Source organism: Dipteris shenzhenensis, chromosome 2 (assembly GCF_047967505.1).
Source record: "Dipteris shenzhenensis isolate YYH24624 ecotype China chromosome 2, Dip_SZ_1.0, whole genome shotgun sequence".
Taxonomy (NCBI): domain Eukaryota; kingdom Viridiplantae; phylum Streptophyta; class Polypodiopsida; order Gleicheniales; family Dipteridaceae; genus Dipteris; species Dipteris shenzhenensis.
Window position 1 is genome coordinate 29831944 of NC_141597.1, and position 9879 is coordinate 29841822.

Sequence of the window (9879 nt, forward strand, 5' to 3'; positions counted from 1 at the left end):
TGTGATTGAAGTAAGCCCCAAAATATTTAGACTGCAAGATGGATGATCTACTAGATAGAGCTTTAAATTAGAATATCGAATACTAGCGTGTCTTTTCAAGTATGAGACAAGAGGTATGGGGAAAACTTGATCATCATAAGTGACCACATAGTGAAGACACGTGGAGAATCTAGCAAATACGAAAAAGAGAAGACACATCAAGGAGATTTAGGATGTCAATGTTCTACTTCAAAAGAAGTTCAAAGATGTTGTCCCTTCCAATAAAAGAAAGGAGTTTAAGATGCTTTTATCGATGATAGATATGAGATTTCTCGTTATTTTATTGGGATACAAGTGTAGTAATCCAACAAGATCTTTGTTTTGCAACAATAAAATTTCAAAGTTATAGCTACTAGTGGGAGTCAACCTTAACACAGAAGACACTTCATAGCTAATGGATGAAAGCAACATTTTCTCTATCTTTGACTAAAGAAGAATACATAGAAGCATACATAGCAATCTTTAGTGTGCTTGATCCAATTGATACTTGATGTTTTAATGGAGGATGCTAGGATGATATGGTTTGACAATCTAAGTTGTATACTATTGCCAAGGGCCCAATGTTTGTGCTCACATGAGGTTTTATATTATTTCATTAGCAATTAGCTACTCGATAAGCAAATAATCTGATGTATTGTCCTATTACACAAAATGCCTCTAATGTATATGTTCACAATATCCCTTGGAAGAGAACAAATGTAAGATGGATAATATTTAAAGGGAGATCCATCTTGTGATTACAAGGGGATGCGATAATATTTAAAGGGAGTTCCATCTTATGATCCATTGTATTAGGAGGAAAGAGGGCAAGTCAGATGATAGGAAACATAGGATCACTATGGGTGATTAAATATTTGCCACAAAAGTTGCTCGCTATAATGATAACCTTAGTATCATTGTATTTGAAAATGGACATCTGGTTTGCAAATTGTGCCTATGTTTTTTGCTTGTCATTATTCAAATGAACTAAAGCCACTTGGGCAACCATGACCAACTTTACCAACCATAGAATCCTCTCAATGAAGTACATACGGGGGGATGGAAGAGCAATTAGCCATTGTGATATAAGAGGATTTTTTTTTTTTTTGGTAAAACAACCAGCTTTTATTAAAATGAAACAAAAGTACAAAAAGTGGCCATTGTGGTATAGGAGGATTCTAAAATAAATCTTATCACTACTACATGGTACACATTGGGGGAAGCCTCTGAATGAGCCCTTAGCCATTGTGATATAGGAGAATTTTACTATAAATCTCATCACTACTACATGCTACACATTGGGGGAAGCAAGATGTATCCGTGGGAGCACACTTTTGGAGTTATGATTTTCGATACATTATGATAGTTGATGATAATCTTTGTTGTGATTTTTTCATTGAGATTGGAATTGTGATACTTTTTGGAATTTATATCCAATACTACAATGCTTGGATATATTTCCTACAAGAACAAACTTGCTTCTTCTATTTTTTTCACGTTAACAAATGTATGAGATAATTCTTGCATATGTATCTTCATATAGTGGAACTAATATGATGAATACTAGTCCATGAAATATATATGCTTTCCTGGGATATGCTTGTTGCAAACCTTCTGTTAAGTTCATAACTGTTTTATGAAGAAAGGGGGTTAGGTAGCCCAATATTTTACCTCATTAAGGCTCAAACAATTCTATGTACATTTATCTTAAAGTTTTATCATCTCCTGTACCTTACAGCCCCTTTTTTGCATGATTTTTTCACCTTTTGCATGTGTTTTGAGTGGGTCCAAGCCATCAAATTTATGTTAACCATCTTTTAATATTATATCAGCCACCATTAATAGTCTTTCACATTGTAAATTTGAAGAGCAATGATGTCCTTTCATTTTAGAAGGCAAGACAAACAATATAATTTGAGAAGCAAGCATAGAAAAGAATTGTATAGCCGCATAACACAAGTACATCTAAATTTTCACTACAATTTATAAATTCAAAGAAGACACACAAATCTTAATGCTGAAGGAACAAATGATATTATATATCAAAAGGAAAGAGGTAATTGGCATTAAATATATGTTATGTTTGTTATGTGATCAAATGCCTTAAGTTGTAATAAACACATATGAAAGGAAATGAATAATGAACAATATTTGATCACAAAATTTTATTCAAGTGGCATTATTTTATTTCTAGCAAGATTTATTGAGACAAACTATCATAGATTTGGAAGGTTTCTTTTCACATTTAAACACGTTATTAATTCTTTATTTTCCATGTAAGGATAATTTGGATCTAGGTTCAAAATGAATATGAGAAAGGGATTCCTAATGCAAGCTCCAAAGTTTTTGATCCTTTACAATTGACAAAATATGAAGAGGGGAGAGGAGAAGAGTGGAGATGAGGAGAGAGGGCACATCTAGAGAGCACACCACAAATGACTAATTGTATACTATATTTAGTTGAAAATGTAGAATCTTTACAAACCCATTTAGGGTTAGGGTTAGGGCATCTAACCCTTTCCTTTATAGCACTCTATATGTGTTAGTGCTATGCACATGCAAGCACATGATGTTGAGCATGGTTTCTCAACACCTTCCCTCAAGATCAACATCATGAAGTAGGCCTTCCCTCAAGATGATGATTCTGGGCAATCGAAGAAGGACTGAGCATTACATTCCATCACACCCCTTCAATGGGGATGTCCTTCCTCTGCCATCAAACCAAGAGCTTGTCAGTGTTTCTCAAAAAGCTCTTTACTGAGTGGTTTGGTAAAGATGTATGCAACATTCTCTTTGCTATCACAATGTTGTAGTATGATGTCACTAAGTAACACTCCTTCTTTGATGAAGTGCTCTCTGACCTCAATGTGCTTTGTCATGGAGTGATATACTGAATTCTTGGCCAATGCTTGAGCTGATTGATTATCACAGTATATTGTTGTTGGCTTTGATTCATCAAAGTAGTCTGATATGACAATAGTCTTTTGAGCCATATAGCCTCACATGCACTTGTAGTGAGTGCTCTATATTCTACTTCAGTCGAAGACAAAGAAACAATTGGCTGTTTGTTTGACAACCATGATATAGCACCTTGACCAAGGAAAAATGCATATTTGTGTGTCGATAACCTGGTCTCATGATCTCCAGTATAGGCACTGTCATAGTATCCATGCAACCTTGGATGACTTCCTCTGTATTCTATCCCAATTTGTCTCGTACCTCTTATGTATATCAAGACTCTTTTGGTAGCATTCTAGTGAGACTGTTTTGGATTTGTCATAAACTGTGCAAGTGAACTTACTGCATAACAAATATCTGGCTATGTGATAGTCAAATATATAAGAGATCTGATGAGTTGCTTGTAGTACCTGTCATTGATTGTAGGCTTTTCTGAATCTTTTGTAAGTTAAAACTTTGTTCTGTGGGAGTGGTCGCAATCTTGCAATCTACCATATGAAACTTCTTCATGAGACTGTCAACATATTTTAGCTGACTCATAAAGGTGTTGTTTGAATCTCTACAGAACTCAATACCAAGACAATAGTGCATAAGTCCAAGATCTTTCATGTCGAACTCTGCAGATAAGTCTTGTTTCAACTTTTTGATGAAGCTATCCTTGCTTCCGGTCACAATCAAATCATCTATGTATAAAAGTACAATAGTGATGTCTTCCCCTTGAACTTTGTCATAGAGAGTATGATCTACATTGGATTTCATGTATCCTAGATCAGTAAAATACTTGTCGATTCAGTTGTACCAACTTCTGGGTGCTTGCTTTAAGCCGTAGAGACTTTTCTTGAGATGGCAAACTTGATTTTCTTTCCTGGTTCAACATAACCTGCTGGTTGTTGCATGTGGACTTTCTCATCTAGGTAACCATTGAGAAAAGCATTCTTGACATCGAGCTCGTACACATTCCATCTGTTGAGTGTCGCTAGTGATATCAAGAACCATATGGAATCCATCTTTGCTACTACTGGAGCATAAGTCTCATCATGATCTTGCTCATATTACTCTGCAAATCCTTTTACAACTAGTTTGGCTTTGTATCTTTCAATGCTTCCATCTGGATTGTACTTCACTTTGTATACCCATTTATTTGCTATGGCCTTCTTTCCTGGTGGAAGGTTGCCTTATTCCCAAGTATTATTCTTGTACAAAGCATCCATTTCTTCATTCATAGCAGTTTGCCATTCTGGCTTATCAATTGCATCTTCAAAGTACACTAGCTCTTCTATAGCCATGATGGTAGTCATAAGAGCATAGTTGGTGGTTTCAACCTGAATTGCTTTGCCTTTCTGAGCATATGTCAATCTAGTAGGTAGTCTACTTTCCCTAATAGACCATCTTAGTTGCTGTGGTTCTTCTCGGGGTGTTTTTGGCAATTCTTGCTCTTCTTCATCAAGCTTTTATGTGGATGATTGAGTAATCACGGTACGTCTATCTCCTATGTATTTGAGGTTTTCCATTCTGATTCCTCATCAAAGATTGCATCTCTAGAGATAATGACCTTTCGGTTGATGGGATCATACAACTTGCATTTGTGTGACTTCGCATCCAATTTCCTGCGATGATCATCATGTATGTAGGCATATGCTATGCAACCAAATATCCGGAGATGCCCAATGCATGGCTTGTGTCCAGTGAATGCTTCATAAGGTGTCATCCCCTGAATCGAAGCCGATTAAGCAAGTAGTTTACAGTGGCTATTGCTTCTGCCCAATACTGATTCGGAAGATGCTTCTCACTAAGCATTGCTCTAGCACTTTCTGCTAAAGTATCTGCTAAAGTAGTACTATTCTTCCTTTCAACTCTTGCACTTTTTTGAGGAGTATTTGCACAAGTGAATTGTCTTCGAATGCCATGACTTCTGCAAAAGTTTTTGAATGTTGAAGACATGTATTCACCTCCTATGTCTGATCTCATGACTTTGATCTTTCTGCCTGTCTGGTTTTTTACCATGGCTTTGAATTCTTGAAATTTGGAAAAGACTTCAGATTTCTCTTTCAGAAAGTGGACCCAACAATATCTATTGTAGTTGTCAATGAAAGTCAACTAGTAAAGTGAACCATTGATGTTGTGGTCTGGGCATAACCCCATACATATGTATGTATCAAATCAAGGATACCTCGTGCTCGAGAGGTGCTTCTACTAAAATTGGTTCTCTTTTGTTTGTTGTAGCAGCATGCTTCGCAAACTTTTCCAAGAAACTGTAGCTTAGGAATACCAATTGCCATATTTTGATTCTTGAGCTCTATCAAGCTTTTGAAATTGACATGTCCATATCTCTTGTGCCATTTTGCAGGTAGTGGCATTTGTTGCTATTGAGCTGACATGGCATGCAACTCTGGTACTGTAGCTAGCATTCTGTCCAAGTGTCCTTCCTTGACTCCTTTTCCTACTAGTTGAAATCCTCTGGATTTGTCTCTGATAGTGCATTCATCTCCATCAAAGATGACTCGGTAGTTGTGTTCTGTCATTTGACCTACTAAGATAAGAGGTTCTTGCTAAGCTTCGAAACATAGAGTATATATTTCACCAATCCTTTTGTACCAATGAAATTGTTCATAGGGATAATGCTTGTCCCTTGAATTGGATTCAATGTATTATCTACTGTGTGTAGATGACATTCTTCTAACCTTCTAATGGTTTCATCTCTGTGAACCATTCTTGATGCTTTGCCATATGAGTTGATGCACTGTTGTCGATGTACCAAGGATCTTGATCTGTTTGGTCAACTTGATGGTGGCTGAAATCCTCTTTTGAATTGCAATTAGTGTCTAGATACATTGTATCGATCTTTTGTAATTTCTCGTTTTGCAAGGAACATATTACCGTGTTCATTTGCATAACGATTGTGACTAGAATGTCCACCATGATGATTTTATCTTTCGCTAAAATTCCCTCGATTGCTGCTGGATTGAGTGCCTCGGTCATATTGCTTCTTGCGGCGGCAATCTCTTTTAGTGTGTCCAAACTTATGACAGTAGTTGCACTAAATGTTTGACACATTGGTGGATGCATTCCCTTGTCTTGAGAATCTTCCTCGGTTGTAATGATTTCCTCTTTGTTGATTTTGATATTGATTGTGACTTTGATGCTGATTTTGTTGCTAATGATGACCACTTCGCTGGAATGATCTACCTCTGTCTCTACTTCTATATGAAGTTGTGAATGCTTGATCATGAAGACCTGAGTCCTAAGTTCTTTACCAAGTAAAACTGACTGAAGTTCTTCAAGTCTCAGAATTTGCCGTTGAATGGCAATACTTTGGACTAAATTATTGTATACCTCTCCTAGTCCATTCATGATTACTTGAACCATTTTTGTTGGATTCATGGTCTCTCCTGCTTTGCGAGTTGATTGTTGTAATCTCTAATCTTGAATACGTAAGCATGACTGGTTTCACTGCTGTTGCGGAAGCTCTGGTTTATCTGGTTTCTCAGTGTGAGAATCCTAGAAGTGTTCGTGGACTCGTAGAGAGCTTCGAACATATCCCATGCTTCTTTTGATGTCTTGACTATGTTGAGCTGTCCTAGCATGACATCTTACACATTCTGCTTGATTAGATGATATGCATACTTGTCTTTTTTGTCTCATTCTGTCTATGCTCGGGCAATGGCAGGATCTGGAGGAGTTGCGAAAACTATTTGTGTAGCTGGAGATCCCGCTACTAGTGCTGTGACAACAGGTGGAGTAGAGCTATTGCTGGCTGGATTGTCCAATGGTCTAGGTGTAGATTCATCGCGACATACTCCCATTTGTCCTGAAGTACAAGAATGGTCTCCATTTAGTATTTCCATGTGCCAGAATTAGAGTAGTCGAGCTTAGCAAATCCCTCTGGATTGAGGTTGCTAGTCGTGGACGTGGTGCAAGAAATACATACTCAAAGTGTTGTGAAAATCACTGTATGAATCAACTGCAAAACACTGACTGTGGAAAGTGAAATCTGAACTGTCGTTGAAGGTAGAATTGCAATATATAATCCGATCTATTACAAGGCTTGTGGCAAATGATGTTGGGAATAGCCAAGATGCTTTACAAGGCTCAAAATGATGTGCACAATGCTAGAAAATAGCCTGTGATTAAAGGCTCTACAATGGTGGCAATGTGAAGTGCAAATGTGCAATAGTTTGCAATCTACCCCCACTGATACAATGTGCCAATACCATTGAAGATTTCTCACTGATTCAAAGATGGTAGGGTTTGAGGTAATGTGATGATGTGAAACTGCATGTGAGCATCGGGACTGACTCCAAGTAGAAACTAGTTGGGAATTTTGGGCATGGATTAGATTGGCAACTTGGAGAAATTTAAATCGCCTCCACTATGGCAATCTAGTCTACTTTGATCTAAATCTAGACCAATCGTTAATCAAAGAGAAGAATAGAAAATAAATTATTTTTCTTTGGTTCTTTTTATGTGCTGAATCACATGCGTCAATGTAGAGGCTGCTGTGCATGTAGGAAGCGAATTTGTCGGCGTGGCTCAAAAGTGAGTGATACTTGCGGCGAAATGTGCGATGTAATGAGCACATAGAGCACAAAAAATCGAGCGATTTTCCTTTTTGGAGCACCCTCAAATTCTTCTTGAATCAAGAGATAACGACTTGATCTAGGTGGAGACGCAAAAGGAGTGGAAATGCGCTCATTGATGATGTGGCATCAGGGGTCACATGCAGTGACTGTGCCTATGAAGAGGTGTGCTAGTGGAGCAGTGTGCTGATGTGGTAGGGGGATTCACATTCAATATGAACAGTGTGCCTGTAGAAGGGTTAGAGGTTCTACCATAGCACAGTGCTAACTAGACAGGTGAGGTGGCACTCTGACTTACCTAACCCAAGGTCAGGTTGACCTAATTAGGGTCCAGATAACCATGATGACATGGTAAGATGATGTGGCAGTTGAGATGGCTTGATGATGCATCAGCATGACATGGACATTGATGACTAGACCTCCCTACATGGTAGGTGATGATGTGGCAATCGGGCCTTATTTGATGACATGGCAAGATAAGACATGTGGCAGTCAGTTGCCACTAGTGATGTGTCACTACGGGTGTGGTGCCACGTGGCTAGTCCTTGACCAAGCCCTTGGTGCCATTGATAGGGTGAATGATGTGGTAGAGTTATTTGCCACGGTCGTTGCTAGACAAGTCAGAATCTTGAAGGTTTTGTCAGGGAGATTCCGTATGCTAGAGCTCTGGACATGGTTGTTTGTTGGCGTGGGCATGCGATGACTGACCTGTAAGGCTGGGTCATCATAGTGGCTATATGTGGCATTTGGAGCTTCAACTCGTGTGCATGGCATTGTTGGGGTAGAGAGGTCCTTTGATGGGTGCTAGAGCTTGGTCGATGGATGCTGGAACTTGCTCGCTGAAGTCATTTGGAGATGAACTCTTGCAACCACCTTGCAAGGTCGTTTTGGCCCATGGCTATGGGATTGCTATGAAGCCGGTTGCCAGTGCTGGCTCTCCAGACAGGCATCGATGGAGAAGTCGCTGTTTAAGCCACCTTTGTTGGAGTAGTTTGTAGAATAGGAGCGCTAAGAGGGAGCATGGAGCATGCAGTTGTTGAAGTCTTCCCGTGTTGGCTCGTGTTACAGCTTGATGGAGAGTAGTTGAAGTGGCTTGTAAAGCAGGTTTACGTAGGCTGGTAGAGGAGCTAGGAGCTGGTGTTGACGAGAGCTGTTGTGGTTTACTGATGCGCCTCTGAGGAGCGTGCTATCCGTATTGGGTAGGAGGGCCACCATTGTAGTTACGTAGGTCTCTATAGCTCGACGTTAGCTTTAGGTGGTAGGAGCCTTTGGTCACCTCTATTGTTGTGTTGTTGGAGCTAGCTCGATTTGGATGCCTGTGGATAGTCATGGTTGTAGGAGCCTTCAGTCACCTGTGTTGTTGCGCTGCTGGAGCTAGCTCAATTTGGATGCATGTGGATAGTCATGGCTATAGATTGAGCCGAGCCTAGCTATAGGTAGGTTGAGAGTTTGGCATCATTCAGAGAGGAAGTTGTTGCAGAAGCAAGTCGAGATGGTTGCCTCTAGAATGATCTCTCAAAAACATGTCTATGAGAGTTCTTATTTATTTCATAGAACTAGCTCTCTCTCTCAATCCTAAACAACTAAGCACTCAAACAATGAATATCTCAAAGAATAGATCTCTCTCTCAAAGCAAATGAAAGAAATCTCTCTCTCAAAGCAAATGAAAGAAATCTCTCTCTCAAAGCAATGAATTGAATCTCTTTCTCTCAACAATAACAAAAATCTTCAACTCTCATGGATGGAATTCTCTCACCAATGGATGGAAATTCTTCCAACACAATGAAATCTTCTCTCGGCGGAAGTGAACTTGCTCGAAGAACACTCAAGAGAACCTCTCAATCTCTCAATCACTCTTGCAAGGATCTCAATGCCTTAGCGAAAGGCAAGGGAGCTCTAATACCATGACAAAATATGAAGAGGAGAGATGAGAAGAGTGGAAATGAAGAGAGAGGGCACAGCTAGGAGCACACCACAAATGACTAACTGCACACTAGATTTAGTTGAAAATGTAGAATATATACAAATCCATTTAGGGTTAGGGTTAGGGCATCTAACCCTTTCCTTTATAGCACTCTATATGTGTTAGTGCTATGCACATGTAATCACATGATGTTGAGTGTGGTCTCTCAACAACAATTGCACTAAACATTGAACCATGTTTTGATTAAGCTACATTATAAAAGAATAGCGTTGGTCCATATTGTGGCTAAGCTAGCATAGATGAGTCAAGATCCCAAACTTTTCTCAATTGGAGCTCTTGGCGAGACAATTCGCACATGGATAATAGGAATTGTGAAATTTGTGAACTATTTGTAACAGTTTG